This window comes from Athene noctua, chromosome 1 (assembly GCF_965140245.1).
Source record: "Athene noctua chromosome 1, bAthNoc1.hap1.1, whole genome shotgun sequence".
NCBI lineage: Eukaryota > Metazoa > Chordata > Aves > Strigiformes > Strigidae > Athene > Athene noctua.
The window spans coordinates 154,657,353-154,674,498 of record NC_134037.1 but is presented as its reverse complement, the minus strand read 5'-3'; the positions used below and the strand labels follow the sequence as shown (position 1 = coordinate 154,674,498).

Sequence of the window (17,146 nt, the reverse complement as noted above, 5' to 3'; positions counted from 1 at the left end):
TAGTGCTGAGGGATATGGTGTAGGTGGGAACTGTCAGTGTTAGGTTAACAGTTGGACTAGATGATCTTCAAGGTCCTTTCCAACCTAGTTGATTCTGTGATTCTCTGATTCTGTAAAGCTAGATCCCTCCTCACATCAGCACAGTCACACTTGAGTGTGGAAACCTGAGTGACCACAAGAATCAGTAATCAACTCTCCAGCAGAAATGCATGCTATCAGGAAGGCCAGTAAGGTGGGCTAGTGACTGTCATGCTACTGCTTCTGACTTAGGCTATAGTATGTTTTGTTATGGAGAATTTTCAGAGACTTCAGTAGCACCACCCAAGAATTAAGGTACTTGTTTGAATAAGGTTGCCTGAAAAACAGGCTGCTGTGTTTTGTTTGCCCCAGGTTGCTTCTTTTTTACTTATTTATTCATTAGTTAATAGTAAAGAATGCTTAGTCCAAACTCTTACAGATGGCTACAAGGACCAAAATAAAATTAAACAGATCCTTAAGCCATTGCAGCTGACAGACAAAACACCTTCACAAGCCAGAACTCAGAAAACAATGCAAATCTTGTGCAGTTTGTGGCATACTCAGATCATTGCCAGGTACAGCAGCCCAGACTGCCTCTGTCAGTCCTAGTCCTGTGATCAATTTGACAGAAGGGCAATTGCACATGAGGGTTTCCTTCAGAAGAAAACCAGAGTTTGCAAGGAGATAGCATGTAAACCTAAGTTTCATTTCAATATGTAGGATACAGCCATAGCGTACAAGCGACTGGATTACAGAGCTGAAAAGTGCTTCTGAATCTGCCAGTTGGGATACACCAGCTCTTTATGAAAAATATATAGGACACAAGCAGAAAGCCATCACCCAGTGTCCATGCAGTAACTTTAAGAACATGAGTAGAGGCTATGTGGGTTTACAGCTCATTTTTTCTGGTCAGTGATAAAGCTTCCATTAACTTAACTTGGCAGGATCAGTCCCCTGACGAGTGTCTCTTAGTAATACATCAAAGTTCATGGAGAACTTGGTAGGGCAAGAACAGTAATAACTCAAATAGATTTTGTGGTGTATTAGTAGCCACCACGAAGAAAAGAAGGTATGAAACATGCATTAGTCTGTACAATACATTGCCCTGGAAACAGAACTTGCTATACAAGTTGAAATTTGATAATTGGTCTCATCAGTGGATGAACAAGCTGGGCATTAAAATAATCTAGTCTAGGGAATATAAAAGCATGAATGAGCAATAAGCAAAACACATTTATGTCAACTAATAGTAAGAAACCTTAATCTTTTGACTGCAATACTGAAGGAAGACCTTGCAATCAAAACCCACATAAGGTTTTTAACCAATGAACCTGGGTTGAATTTTAAAGATGGGTTAGAAGTTCAAGTGGGTTTGGGTTGATGGCAAGAGCCAGACATGAACAACTCAGCTATGTCTGATTTTAACTGAAGAAAATTGATGCTCGTAGATGCTTTTATAGTCACCAGCTTGTCAATATGGTAATAGCATAGTCTGAAATTGCTGGTTTGGTTGACAAATAGATCTGTGTCTTGTCGGCATAGAAATGAAAACCCAGCATCATGCCAGTGAACAACCCTGCACACAGGCAGCTTTGGATTGCTGAGTAAGAATGGGGCCAAAATGGAACCCTACAGAGCACAAGAAATAAATGCTCTAGGAGAAGGACACAAATTACCCTTGAAAATATAATGCAGGTAACTGTTGGATAAATATGATTTAAGCCAATTTAGAACTGTGCCAAACAGGAAGATAAAGTCCCTCAGGCATTCAAGAAGAACATTAAGATCTAGCAAAATGAGAGTAGCTGGAGAATGAGAACCTGTCTTTAGGAGAAGGTTATGTCTCATTGCTGTCTTGCTGAAAATTTCGAATAGTAAAAAACCTACCCCAAATATAGAATTTGATTCTATACTCACTGAAGCCAATGGCAAATCATTTATGTATTTTGGTGATGCTGGATTGTGGGGATGTAAAACAAGATAGTAATTCAAGGAGGGATTTTATGGTTTATGTTGTGTATCAACATAGCTTTTTTTTTTTTAATGTAACAAGCAGAATTTGTGCATGGTATGCACCTGTTGCTTTCTTTTGGATTCCAGCAACTAAATAATGCTTATTGTTACTATTTTTCATTTAACTCCAGAAGAGATAAGAAAAAGAATTAATCATAATAATTGGGTGAAACATTCTGCATATATGATATTTATCAATTTTTAAGAATTTGAGAAAAGATTCAGCAGGTTAATTTTTATCTTCTGGTTTCCAGATTTTCTTTCTACCAGAAGCATTCCAGCAGGATCGGAAAATGTTCACTGATAATTCAACTTCTATTGAAGAGGCAGGGGAAAGAAAGGAACAGCTGTGCAATAGGAGGAAAGGTTGAAGACCCTCCTCTTTTGCATGCTTTGGACCATGCAATTTAGCCACAATTTAAAAAAATTTTTTTTTTTTTTTTTGGATGTGAAGGTGGGAGCTGGAAAAAAGGTGATGAGTCATAGAAAACAGAATTACATGTCTTTATGTCATGAATTACACTGTGTTTACTCGTAAATGCAAGTACAGATTATTACTGGAATCACGGTAGATCCCTGATCCTGGGACAGAGAATTTCTATAGACAGTGGTGAGAGTCATAACACAAAAAATTGTTTCTGCCTTTCCATTTTCTTTCTAGAAAGAAAATGAACAAAATCAATTTACAATTGAAGGAATAACTCTGGGAAACACATGAAATAATTTGTTTCAAAAAGCCAAGAATTCATCTCAATTGTTGCTTCATTTATTAGCTTTCTTTAAGCACACAGATGAGCAACATCAATCAGATAGCATGAGTAGAAAATTACAAATAACTGGTACCTAAAGTGGCTTGGGAAAGGTGAAGAAATATTTATGAATTTAACTAATATATATTGTGTCAACCTGGCAAATTTAACTGCTAATTGATTATTTGTTAAATAATTGGGAATAGTGATCACCTTTTCAAGAGTTTAAATCTGCTCTACACAAACCACACAGACATTTTTTTTTCAAATACATTTATTCAAGTAACCCTTTGTGTACGTTTCTGCTAGTAGACAATGCTCCTTGACAGTAAAATATTTAAGAGTTATTAGGGATAAAATGTAACGTATTTTAGAAGGTATTTATAAGGAGTCATGTGAGTCCTTACCCTTAAGCAAGAAATAGTGTTAAAGAACTCATGTATTAAGAATTTCAATACCATTTACATTAAAGAAGGGATTTTAGGAAATGGAGTAATTTTAAATACAGTTTGTCAGAAAAACATGGATCCATTTATATTTTGTATGAGATGAGATTATTGTGCTTAAACAAAATAACAAAACCAAAAAAGTAGGCACAGCATAAGGTTAAACAAAATTCAACATGAAAACATTTGAAACATTTATTTTTCCTGCTGCTTGACCATCTGATCCCTCAGATGGGGGAGGAAGCAAGAAGCAGGAATCCCGAGGAGTACAAACTTCTCCTCTCTATGTAAGAGGGGCTTCCAAGTTCAGGTTTCTTGGAGTATTTTAGCAAGACAACAACATTAAGGTCCTGGATTCCCAAATGAATTATACAGTGGGAATAATTATAATAATATTGGAGGACTTAATATGTTGCTTCTCAGTCCAATAAACGTGAAACAAAACTTTCAAACTATTCACAAAACATAATTATTTTTCTCCACTTAAGCTTTTACTTTAAAAAAGTTGTTTCAGCCATTGTAATGTAGCAGAATGGATGTTCAAATGAAGAACATAACCCAGAGATTCTCTGTGTTAAGTCATCAAAACTCAGAATGAATTTTCTTCTCCATAGAAAATATTTTCATTTTTTAAAAATTATATATCAGATAAAAAAAGCGATGCAATATTTCAAAATTAGAATTATATATATTGAAACAGGTTATTAGTATCTGCTATTTATATATGGAAGTACCCCCAGTTCTTAGTCCTCGGTTTTCAAAGGAAGAGCAATTTTGGCTAGGCAGTTCTCTAAAATATATGCAAAAAAGGGCAAGAGAAATTTCCCAGCTCTACGAGGAGATGTAACTTACATGAACGTAACTGTTGCTATCTGGTTTATGGTGAGTTGAATCACTCCTGTGCCTCTGCCAGCTTTATGTCACGTGTAAAATACTGGTATGATGATCAACATTTAGATATTTAACATTTAGTGATGTTAATGTCTCCTAATAAAACCTAGATATTTGTATGCTAATAAAAATATACAAAGATAGATAGTTGGATCTGTTATAAAGCACAGCTAATATCTGATAAACTAATCGTGTAAAACAGAATCAAGCAGAAACTTATCTAAGCTTATATGTCGCAGTCATTTGAGTTCCTTAAGTTTTTTGATACACAATTTAAATGGATTTTCCCATTAGACATCTGTAGGTAAACAGAAGCAGTAACCACCTGTGACTAAATCTGTGATGTTAGGTAGGTAAGTGCCAATTTTCTGAGAATATTTAATCTGCAGAACTAGGACCCTATTTTCCAAACAGTCACCACAGGTACCTAGCCAAAGAAGACAGATTTTTTTTCAGAATTTCTTCATTGTTACTTTTCTGAGGGCTTTCATGAGTGATGTTAGGAAATGTTGGGTGGTAGTCCATGTTCTTTCTCTTTCCATTATGTTTTTAGGCATTTGTGAAAATTGTTAAGTGTAGGTTTTTCCAAAATAAGATATTATTTCTTTTCATTATAAAACAAGAAAATAATAAAGGTTTTTGATTACTTTACTACAATTACTTTTGAATTCCAGCAATCTTCTGAGGCCAACCTCTTGCCTTCACTTCTCCCTCCAACTCTCGCATGAAAAAAGGAAAGAAAAAAATCAGCAACTTGGGGGGAAAAAAAAGCATTGCAGACAAATGGAAAATAAGATGCTACTTTCGCATTTAAAACACTGATATCGTATAATTTCATCAGTAAAACATCTATTCTTCTGAGGTATAAGGACTGAGCTGGCTAAAATAAGGTACCCTCTGCCATATTAGAAATTTGATATCTACTTTACACTCTAGTGTAATTGAAATCAGATAAAAGGAAAACGGGCAAGTCCTGATTTCTTTTATTTGTTGTTAAATAAAATAAGCTATTATTTATTATTTTTCTTATAAAGGAGAAAAAGAAAAAGAGAAACTTGACTTAATGTAACTCAAGTAGATGTTCCAAGTTAGTGGATTGGTAGAACCATAGCTTAAATATATTAAAATAACTTGTATTTTATATAACTGGTTTTTCCATCAAAGGTTCTCTATGTGGGGAGGTAAATATATTTAATAAAAATACATGAGATACACAGTTTAGCTTAACACAGCAGTTTCATTTACTTGAGTCAGAGCATTTAAAATCATTTGTACTAAAGAAAATTACTACAGTTTTAATATGTAATTAAAGTTGTTGTTGTTATATTGTTAAAACATTTACCCAGTACCTGTATTATTTTGATCAGCAAACACTTCAGCTTCATTTTTTTAGCTGCTTCCTAATGGTCCTTTTCAGAACTTTATTCACTTGCAGTGTGGTACTGCCTGCCAGATTGTCGTATGTATAATTTGTACGTACTGTTCATTTTATTTTAGAACATACTGTTTCAACAACATGGCTTGTGTCATCATGAGAACCATGACAAAGGGTTATCCAGATTTCATGATAGCTAGCCAGAAAAATGGGGCTGTGAAACAATATTGTTACTGAGAGTAACTTCTGAATGCAGAGTGTGAGAGAGGGCATGATTCTTCAGTCCTTTTTCAATCTGTTATTGCTGACATGGGGAACATCTTTGTCAAAGAAAAGAGAAAAATATGAAGTCTGAAAGGAAAATGCGTGTTCTGAACAGTTTCAGCTACATGCATATAAATATCTTTGCATTGCTGTCAACCCACAAGTAGTAATGGTGTTTTCATGGTGTTATACCTGCTCTACTGGGACTTCTGTGTGTCAGTTTGGAAGTGGTGACACCAGGCTGGTTATTTCCTGTACATGTCTTCACAGTATCAAGAACGTGACTTATCAGGGCAACGTTCTCAGAAGTGTATTTTTCATGATTGTTTGTGCGAGTGGGATGAAATTGCAGAAAATTCACAAGTACAGGATGTGTTCTTCTGGCTAAAAACACCAGTACTTTATTCTGGTAAAACATTAATAATTAATGTAAAGTAGTCATATCAACTTAGCATACACCCCTTTGTTTCCTCCATGAAAGGTGTTACAGGGACTGAAAGTAGTGTTTATTTCCTGCCACCAAATGTAAGACCCAAAGTGTTAGTTCCTGTCCGTGGTCAAAAATGCATATGGGAAAGTAAGCCTCACCCTAGCTTACGCCTCAGAACAGATACAGAGCACTGGAGGCATGGCCAAAACTCACCAGATGCTGCAAGCATATGATTTCTCCATGAGAGTTTAATGGTACAGCTGTCTTTAAATGTTTTTGTAATTGAAAAGACTCTAGCATCTGGTCCTTTGCTTATTACTCTTAGATCAAATAGTCACAATCTGAAGTTGACTTTTAAATAATGCAGAAAAAAAAAAAAAAAAAAAGAACTTGAGGCGCTACATTTCTCTCAGATGACCTACTTCGAAGTACTTGTAAAAATATAAGTCAACTGTGTAATAAAAAAAGAAGCAGCAGAAAACAACTCCAGTAGGGAATGATATGAGTTACGTATGCATACAAATACCTTTATCATTTTAAATGTTAATAGATAAAGTAACAAGCGGTATGTACTCTTGATATCTTTTGGTTACATAAAGAGTACATTATTCTTCCCTTTACATGTTATTGTGTAATTTAACTCCACCTCCAACAGCTGCAGACTTGCTGCTGTCATGAACAGAACAGGATGTGCACTATGGTACATGCTGCAGAAACCCTTGCCCTGGACCAGTTTTTCTTCTGATGACACTCGTAGGGTTCCCATTGATTTCAGTTAGTCCTAGATAGTACTCCAGAAGAAAGGCAGATTTTTCCACCTTACTAGTTCAGATTTATGGCCAAACACTGTTACGCAATTATAATTTATTAAGGCAAACCTTCTTTGAAGGTGATTATTGAATAAATAAGAATCATAATGGGGTTTTTTTAAATATAGTTTGTGTGCCTACATAAGTTCTGGAATACTAGGTGATTTAATCCTCTGTGAAGGCACCTTCGAAATAGTGGGTAATCTGACATATTACATGAATTGAACTAGGCTGAGTCAAGGATGGAATTTCATTATTTGTCTACGTAAGGCTGACAAACTATTTTAGAAGGAGATTTAGTCTGGAAATGAATTTCTGTAAAGCTAGCTAGCTTCTCGACCACATCCTAAGCCTTTCATATTGTGATTGGATGACATAAAGCAATGCCTTAATTATTTTGATTGAAAAAGGTAGTTTCAGAGCTGTTAGTTTTTTGAGAGGCTGAGATAGCCTTAAAGGAAAATCAAAATAAGAGCAACTGTAGTTCTCCCAAACTCTTCAAAGCACTTTATGTGATTTAAAAATAGGCTAGCATTAGCTTAAACATGTTTGGGAATCATGTTATAGCCTTTTAATTTTCTTTTTGAAAATAGTAAGTATCTTGTTACCACATGGCACAACCCTATGTGTTTTACTTCAGCAAGATAAAGATGAAATTTGTTACTGTAACTGTACCTTTGTTCATAATTTTTAAATGCATTATTGTAATCATCAAAGTGATCAAAGCTGAGGGTACGTCAACAAATTATGTCACCATTTTTGTAAAGATCACATAGATTAATTTTGTACTTCAAAAATGTCAGAGTCACAATTATATTTTGACAGAATTCCTACTAGGTCAAAAACATACCTTTCTGTCTTGAGATTTCCAGTTAGCAATTGCAAAGAGGGGTGTGTGTGTGCACGCGTGCGCATTATATATTTTTGTAAGTGTAAAAAGAAGTGGTTCACAAATATTAGCAAAGTATGGTACCAACAGCTCTCCACTAAGTGCTTGCAATTCTGGGAATGAGTTCTAATATAACCTCTATAAACCTTTTTTTATCTTCCAAGACCAATCCATAGGTAGTTTATGTTTCCCTGTCATAACTGGCCTTCCATTTACAGGCATCTTATAGCGATGAATTCCCCTTGAAAAAAAACAAAAAATTGAAAAAACGTCCCCTTTTGCAACATCTGTAAGAAAGTGAAGGTATAGACACCACCCACAGATGGTAGATAGGTAGGTACATCAAGAGATGCTCATCTTTTATGCTTGGAGAGTGAGTGTGTGTCTAGGTTTGGTTGAAGGCTGCATGGGAAGAACCAACAAATACACAGCAGTACTATCATACTTTTTGAGAGACTGATTTCACTGTGTGCTGGAATTTTTTCTTTACTTGTATATGGTATTTATTTTGTACATTGTTTGAATTCTCATACTTTAAGTAAATATGAGCAAACGGCACAATTCAGTGTGATATGAATATTAAGTATTGGAAATAACCTGCTAAATTCATATATTGTATTATTTAATACAGTGTCAGTTGATTACATCATATCAAAACTTGCATCTTCAGGCAACTGTGTTACCTAACAACAATCATTTTAACGAACACTGCACATTTTTTCTGTTGCTTGACCAAGATTCCTCATTTTGTAGGTCTCTTGTTTAGGCAATATGTTCCCTAAGGTTAAGAATGAAAGAGGTCTCTACTACAGACACTCTTGATTGAAATGGCAGCTAAATCGCTGCAGTAATGAGAAAATTTCCTTTTCCCTAGATAATTCAGCTGCTTAGCATTGAAAATTTTTTGAGATATTCTTTGTGAAATAAAAAAAAATTAAAGATAATTTCTTTACAATCAGGATTTGCTAATGAGCCTACTATGGAAATGAAGAGCAAAACTTACTGTTTTAATGGAAGTGTGATCAGGCTTTATTAAGAGACGCTTTCAAAAAAAAAAAAAAGACTGTTGTACAGATGCTGTGATACGCAGTAGCTTTAGAAAATGCTGCTGCGTTCCTGGAAGAAAGTGGTTAAAAACACATGATGATGAAGTTAACCTAAATCTTTCATTGGCTTAAAAAAAATAGGTCAAGTAATACATTAGTCGCTCTGCCATAAGCCTGTACACAATCTGTACATTTCAAAGTGAAAGAGGTTTTGCTTAACATTCCTGCATCTACTTTCATTCATGGTATCCCTAGGGTAAAACATGTGGCTTTGCACAAGTGTGACTCAATTTTGCTTTCTTTAAATCAGAAATTCGTATGTTCTTTAAGGGTATTAAGTCTTTTACTAAGAAGATGCTTGAATGTACCATTTGCGATTATTTTACCTGAGTTTTAAGACTAGAATGTTGGCATACGTTAATGCAGGTATTCTCACATAATTTACAAGCGACTTCTAAACAAAATTGTTTCTCTTTCCTCAGTCTGTAACTTCTAGACGAAGTAAACTATCATGAAGTGGTCTGTAAAGCATTTGGCAAACATCAAGCAAAGCGTGGAGCCGTTTGTTCATCCCAGGCACACCGAAGATGTGATGGAGGTCACTCGCGCTTCGCAGCCTTGCCTGGGCAGCCGAGCTCAGCGCGCACCTCTGGGCACCATCTTTGGTGGGAAGGAAGGCTGGAGAGCAACTTCACCTCTAAGGCAATTTCTGACGGCTGGGGCTGTGGCGATGCCACCTACCAAAATGGAGGGCTGACTTCTGGGAAGCTCTGCCCGAGTCCGGCATTTCTCCCAGATCGTATTCAGTGCCACGTGGGTACACAGCACGGCGTTCAGGAGCCCTTTTGCCGCCGACTCTCGAACTGCTTCCTCGGGGGGAGCGGTTTGGGGGCCGGGGGTCACCCCCCCACCCCCCCCGCGGCCGGCCCGGCGCCCCGGCTGCAGGCGGGAGGGACGCTCCCCCCTCCCGGGCGCCGGCACCGCCGCCGCGCCGACCGGCCTGCGGGGCCGAGAGGGCAGGGCCGGGGAGGGAGCAGGGCCCGGCCGGGGCGTCCGCTGCCCTCCCCCGGCGGCGGCCGCCGTGCGCTGGCGAGAGCCTCCCGCCTTTTCGTTCGGGGGGAAAAAAAAAGAAAAGTTTCTGAAACGTGTTTTTTGGAGAATAGTCTGAAAATATAAGCTCTAAACCGACAAGAAATGGTAACCGCTGGAAGCGCCCCCCCATTACTCTAAGCGAGCCGAAAGAGAAAAAAAAAGAAAAAAAAAAAGGTGTGTTATTTTTAAGCCACCGCTGTTTTCATTAAATACGTGTCCTCCGGTGCTAGCGCTCGTAAGTTTGTTTCCCGGGGGCTCTGCGCCTTCAGTTAGATTAATTAGAGAGGGCAGGAGGCGACGCCACTTGCGTACGTGCGACGCCTTCACCGGGAACCGGCTCCGCAGCTCCTTCCGCGGGCGGGGCGGGGGTGCGGGCGCATCCCGCCCTCCCTCCTGCTCTCCCTCTTCCCCTCCCCTTCCCTTCCCCCCTCCCCTCGGCTGGGCTCGGCGGGGGCGAGAAAAGGGTTAAGAAACTTGGCTGGAGAGATGAATGGCGCGGCGCGGGGAGGGGCCGGGCTGCGCCGCGGCGGGCGAGGGGGAAGGCGGGGAGGATCGCAGCTGCGGGTTAGGCTTTGAAAGTCCGCCTCGCAGGCATTGCAGCAGAGCCCCGAGCCGCGGAGGGGCGCGGAGAGGAGAGGCGCGGAGCGGAGCAGAGCTGAGCTCGCCGTGTACGTGTGCGGGGCCCGGTGGGGGATGGGGGGGCGGACAGACGCGGTGAGGGGGGCGGTGGGGAGGCGGCGCGTCCTGCCCTCCAGCCGGGGGACCCGGCCGCCCGCCTCGGCTTTGGGAGCCGCCGCCGCCGCTGCTCCCTGGAGCGCCGCGCCGGGACCGACCGCCGGAGCCCTCGCCTGCTGTGGCCGCTGGGCCGGGGCGGCGTGCGCGGCCGCTGCCCGCGCGGGGGACGGCGCCTCTCCCGGCGGCGAGGCCGGCCGGCGGGCACCGGGCAGCCCGCCCGGGAGGAGCCGCCGCCGCCGCGGCGGCGGGGGGGTGCGCGGGCCCGCTGCGGGGTGAGTGCGGCGCTCCGCCGGCGGCAGCCGCGGTGGCTGGCGGGGAAATGGCCGAGCGGGGCGGGCCGGGGCCGCGCGGGCGGAGAGGCGGCGGCGGGGAACAATGCCGGGGTGAGCCCGGCGCGGGGCGGCCGCGGCGGCGGGGGCTGTTTCCGGTGGTGGCTGCTCCCCGGCACCCCCCTCTCGGGTGCGAGCCGAAAGTTTGCCTGGCCAGGGTGGGCTTGGGGGAGCCGGAGGGACGGAAAAGTTTCTCCTCTTCACCCCCGAGACCCGCGAGTGTTTTCCCGAGCGCTGGCTGCCAGCCTGGGTCCCCGTTTCGGAGGGACACCTTCCTCCTCCTCTCCTCCTCCTCCCAGTGTGCCTCTGAATTATTTAAAGAGCCGCAGGCTCGGTGCGCAGCGGCTGCGGCGGCCGGGGAGGCGCCGGCGGCCGCCCGGGGGTGCGGGGAGACCCGGCCCCGCCGGCCGCGGCCTCGCTCCCCGCCGCTTCCCGCCGCCGCCCGGGCAGCCGCGGCGGGCAAGGCCACGCCGCCGTGGGTGCCAGCGCCGTGGCCTCTTGGTGGTGGCACACGCTCGGTTCCCTGCTTCCCCCAAAGATGCCTTCTCATCGCTTCGGGCTCCTTAGGGACGTCGCTGTTGCCTTTCTAGACTAAAGGTTACTTTTTCAGACGTGTTTTTGTGTCCCTGAAGCCCTTTAAAGGTGGTTGTTTTTTTGTTTTTTTTTTTTTTTTTTTTTCCCCACCCCTTCCCCCTCCCTTTCTCCTCAGGGAACGTGTTGTTTGAGGCTGTTCTTTGCAAGTGTCAGTTGGTGATTTAAGTTGGAAGGTAGGGAAACCTAGAGAAACGTAGTGCAGGCAGGATAAGGAACAGCTTTGTAACGTGCAAACAGCCCTGTGTCTGTACTGCACCTCTCTCGTCTCCTGTGTTGCAGATTCTGATGATTTATTAGGTTTTTAATTTAAACAAGAATTCAGCTAAAATGCTTGACACGTGTTGAAGATGTTGAAAAAACGGTGCGATTTCTGGCTTTGGCATTATGTTGTTGTTAGGGAAGCTGAAGTGGAAGTTGTCCTCTTCTGCTTCATTTCTCTGGAATCTGAAGACTATATTATTCCTCGTTTTATTTTGAGGGGACTTGCCTGCAGTGTCTGACAGCTCACAGGCTGATTAGAATTTAACTGAGTCATGGCTCTATAAATGTTCAGAGATACTGTAAAGCTTTATTTAACAAAGAGTGCGAATCCGGTCTTTGGAGACCCGCGGGGAGGAAGCAGTCACTTGTGGAAAGGGGAATGGTGTATCCCTGAGCCAGTGGTAGAAAATGTTTTTCTTTAATATTCAAATGCAATTCACTGTTTCTGGGGCTGATTGAACACACTGGGAGGTGACACATGAAGGTGCCATATGACAAAAGCCTTCTGAGCTGAGGATAAGTTGTGGTTAAAATCTGATATAATGGCATCTGAGTAATTGTTGCTATACGGGCAGCAAGAGTTGACATCTTGGAGAGCAAAAGTTCTCATTCAGAACGATGTTCAGGCAGATTTGGGGCTTCTGCAGTCTAAGGCAACTGTCTTTCCAAACTCATGGTTGAGAAGTCTAACTTGTTATTTTATCAGTGGTCTCTTGACATAGAGTTGGCATTGACACTCCAAAGCAAGACAGCAAGTTTGTCATGAGTGAAATGCATACGTAAGGCTGTTCGTTTCGTGTTGAGTGGGATGGAAGAGGTAGCACGTAGTGACTGTGTGTTTCAGGTAGGGGTTAAATCTGACCCCCTCTTAAGCTGGCCTACAGCTCTGAGTTATCTAATGAGTGAGAGCTGTCAGTGGGTTTCAGACCATGCATACACACAGAATATAAGATGCTGTCAAACTGTACTGGATGTTTTTTTTTTTTTTCTTCTATTAAAGGTAGAAAATTACCAGATGAAAATGTGCGCTTCCTTTCTGTTCCCTGTACTTGTTTCTCTTTCTCAAGTGAAAGGTGTGCTAATCAAAATTGGAGGAAAATAAAGTAACTATAACTTATTATAGTCATAAAAACTGTGTTGATAAAGAAGTAAAAGTGAAGTAATGTTTTTGTACTGTAAACATAAAGCCAGTGTTTAAGTCACCAATTTATTAGCTGCAGTGTTTGATAGCTTTGTTGAGGGTGAATCTGTTCTGTAAAAGGCACTGAGAAATTTTTTTTAGCATGATTCTGTAAAGGTTATAGAACTCAAACATGAATTAACTTTATGGTGATCATATTTGCCTGTAGCTTTTGCTTAATGAGGGATTGGTTTAAAAGAATTGACAAAGGCTTGCTTGCTTAAAGCTTGTCTTTTCAGTGCTGGATTTATTTTTCTGGCTTTGAATGTTGGCAGAAGGTTTCTGTAATACCGGCTGTATTATTGTTAGTGGTGAGGGCACTGTTAATTTTACCAGTGACAGTGCGGGACGTTACTATGTTAAAAGATAAACTGTTTTGCGTTGTGGCCAGCACATGTATAAACTTGCCCAAGGCAAAGCCAGGGAGTTGCATTTCCCACAGTCAGCTGTCTTGCTCAGGGTTGTGCTTGACAACTCCTTGCAGGGCTGTCAGAGAAGACATGAAGGCTGTAATATTTTGTTACTTTTAGAATGGGCCTTCAGAACTTGACTGAACCTCAAAACCCCAATGTCTTGCAGTATTTTTTCCTGTATACGAACGTATGGGGAGCAGAGGGGTTCCAGAAGAGAGACTGGGGAGGGCGTGGGGTTTCCAGCTGGGTGCCTGGCGTGGGGCCACCAGCCCCTTTGCGAGTGGGGCTTGGGTGGCCGACCTCCCACACGGAGGTCATGCTCAGCCATGCTTTCTCCCAGCTGCTGGGACACACGTCGAGCGATAGGCTGGGTGACGAGCAATAGGTGGGGTAAATGGGATAACTATCCTATGGATTAATAAAGGATAAATACCCTTTTGGGACAAGAAGTGCAAATTCTGAAATATAAATCATTACTGCTCAGCAGGGGTTTAATGACAAGGCAAGTGGAAAGATAATGTAGGTAGGGAATGAAGCCTGAACAGGAGGAAAAGGTATGATAGAATATGCTCAAATGTACAAAAAAGATAAAAACCATAAACTTGACAGTCTGTCTAAACAGTCTTAAACTAAAGACAAAAAGGTTAATGGTAGCAGCATTTGTGGTTTGCTCTTTCTTCCTGCCAGCAGGCCAAAACGATAAGAGCAGTAACTATCTGAACTGTGCTGGCCTGCCTATGGCAAATAAGAGGCAAGTTATGAGGAAAGTATTTAAAAGGCTTGTGGTGTTGATTTTGGATGTTATAGTGTTAGGGTTTTGCTTTGGGTGGACATCTGTGATCGCATAGAAGCTTTCTTATATCCTCCGATGGGAAGATCCGCCTCAGAAAAAGCAGGCAGAGAGATTCTTTTGGTAAAGATGAATGCCTACACTTTAGTGTTTCTGGATTATTTATTTCAAATACTTAGAAATGTTAACGGACCTATTTAGCACTTGAAAGAATTAATTTGGTAATTTATTTGGCTGTCTGCTGCAGGTCACTTGGCTTGATGGTTGAAGAAGGAGAATAGGAACTGAGACTCATGTATTCATGTGTAGAAAGGGGAAGAAGCAGTTGCCAGCCATCTCAGTTTGGGTCAGACACCTCCTGGCATAATCTTCTCATACTTAAATTCTTACTGAAGCTCATTGCTCCTGTTTAACTGCCTATCTTGAGAGAAACTATTTTCATACCCCTTTTTTCTAAATACTCTTTTCCTTCAGCAGAGGAAAACCAGTTTTGCTTATAGACAAAGTCAGATTTAAAGCACAAGCTACGGATCTTCTGTTGCCAGTTTCTAAGAGGTTGAGTTTAGCGTAGAAAACAAGCTCAGTGTTAGGGAAGACTTCTGATGGGCTGCCCTTAGTTGTCTCAAAGTAAGCTGTGAGGAAGTCATCATGAGAGGTCAGGTGCTAGATGTAGAATGTGTTTCAGTCTCCGCTGAAAATATTGTTTGAAAACAAATAGGGGAGTATTTAATTTGCCTCAGAAAGTGCTTAGTGAATTTCTGTGTTGAAATGTGTTTAAGTAGTAGATCTTGTTTGCAGAAGAACAGTATTTTTGTTCTCGCTGGTACTACGCTGATACTGCTGCTCTGATGCTGATGTTTTTCACAGTGAACTTTAAGATTCATGGCTGTGGGCTTTCTACTTCTCTGTGCCCCACCCTGCTATGAAAATGGAGTGGGAAAGGAAATTGAAAAGGCCTTTTTAGTGATGTAGAAAGCAGGACTTGCCTCAAAGGTAGAAAGAAATGATCATTCACATTGTGCTGTTGGCATTATTCATGTCATCACCTGTCCCGCTTTCAGCAGTTTATAATACAAAACAAATATTCAAAAAAACTTACAAGATGTGTGAAGCAAAGTGATCCAGATCTGAAGTTTTGGGGAATAAAGTATTATTCTTGAAAAGTGGGGTTTCTTTTATTTTTTGAAACACTGTTGGAGGAATTTGGAATTTTCCCTGGAAAAAACAATTCTTTTGTTCTTTTCTCTGAACTCTTATAAACCTTTTGTAGTCACTTGGAACAATGCAGAAAAGACTGTTTAATGCTGACCTAAAGGAAATCCTGTCTATGCACTGAACCTTGATGGCAATGCAGTGCGGGGCGTTTGTTGGGTGGTGGGTGTTCCCCCCCCCCCCCAATCTGTCAAATCTGTCTTCTCTTGGAAATAGGAATACTTAAATAGAACGACTTGTCAGTGGTGGAAAACATTTTGTCTACATCTATAGTATAGAACAGAAATACTGGAATGAACTATTTTTCTCAAATTAAGGTGGCTTGAAAAGGTGAATGCATTTTTTTAAAAGTGCTGCTTCCTTCTGCTCTAAGGGACCTCTTGTGCCTTTTTTTCCTTTGGTCACAAAAGATTCCACATCCAGCTTATTTGCCTTTATGGTGAAATGGGGTTGGGAAGGCTTTGAACTATGTTTATTTTCACATTTGTCACTGTACCTGTCATTTCTCTGGTTATTTTAACTGCAGTGGTAGCTTTATATTTTTTTCCCTAATTAAATTCAAATGTTGAAGATTGCTACTGTTCCGCGGTGCTTTTTTTTTTTTTTTTGTGATGTATGTAGGGGAAGGATTTGAAATATGTCTGCATGTAGTATTTCAGGGTATTTACTTATTTTTCGGCTTAATTGGATCTATTGCTTTTGTTGGGTGTTGATGCTGGCAGTAGTCCAGCGTGCTTGTGTTATTTCATGTACCTGAAAGCTTTGAGTAGGTCTCTTTTGGATGCTGACCCATCTATCAACATTTTTTTTTTTTTTTTTTTTCTCCCAGGTAGCACATTGCAGTGGTCAGTTATATGTTTTCTCTAATCTGGCTTTAGCGCAAGTGGTTTTGCAGAAGGAGGAAATGCTGAGAGCTGTCCCCAATGCACACACTTCCCACTCTGCCCCTCTCCACCCTGCACACCTGTAGCCACCTGTGGGGTCCTCTGTGCTGGAGAAATTCTGTTCGAAAAGCTCTTGTACGCAGTTTTTTGTGAGAACACAATCTAAAGGTGTGGAAAAGATGAGAGGAACTCTCCCTCTGCCTAGCAAGAGGAGGTCAAAGGGGAGAAACTCTTATTTTTGCGTGGGGTTTTTTATATTATCATAGTTTAAATTTGACTCTTGATGCATAATGAACTTGCTTCTTGGGTGGTAACTTGGTGACAGAAGACCTTTAATAATGAGGTTCGTCACGAGAACAAGGCTGAAATAGCACTAATAGCAATGATCTGGCCTAACAGTAAGTTTGCATCTTCTACAAAAGTTCACTTGGGAATAACAAAGAAGTGCTGAGCAGAATTTTTAAGGTGATGCTTGTGATAGATAACATCTTGTCACTATAATATTATATACTATTTAATTCCTAAATATGTCAAAAGCAAATATTATTATTTCTACGGGTATAGGGTTTTTTTGCTAACTGTGTGGCATTTAGCATTACATTCATCAGTCATACTATGCTCTTGTCTTTTCCTTGTCTCTCTCTCTCTATATATATAAAAATTATAGGGTCTTTTTAAAAATTAAATTTTTTGACGTTCATAGGTGCCTGTTTGAAGTGTTAACCA

General features: G+C 41.1%; 1 protein-coding gene and 1 long non-coding RNA gene across 6 annotated transcripts in view; both read left to right on the top strand.

Moving 5' to 3' along the window:
• Positions 1 to 10,261, top strand: part of LOC141971408 (uncharacterized) — a 68,037-nt gene extending 57,776 nt beyond the window's left edge. For all 4 annotated transcript variants that reach the window (XR_012635274.1, XR_012635275.1, XR_012635273.1 and 1 more), the window contains one exon: positions 9,413 to 10,261. This is a non-coding gene — a long non-coding RNA (uncharacterized LOC141971408). The remainder of the gene's footprint in view (positions 1 to 9,412) is intronic.
• A 171-nt stretch (positions 10,262 to 10,432) lies between these two features.
• Positions 10,433 to 17,146, top strand: part of NRIP1 (nuclear receptor interacting protein 1) — a 78,813-nt gene continuing 72,099 nt past the window's right edge. For both annotated transcript variants that reach the window (XM_074901966.1, XM_074901976.1), the window contains exon 1: positions 10,433 to 10,690. The gene's annotated coding sequence lies outside the window, so the exon portion shown is untranslated. The remainder of the gene's footprint in view (positions 10,691 to 17,146) is intronic.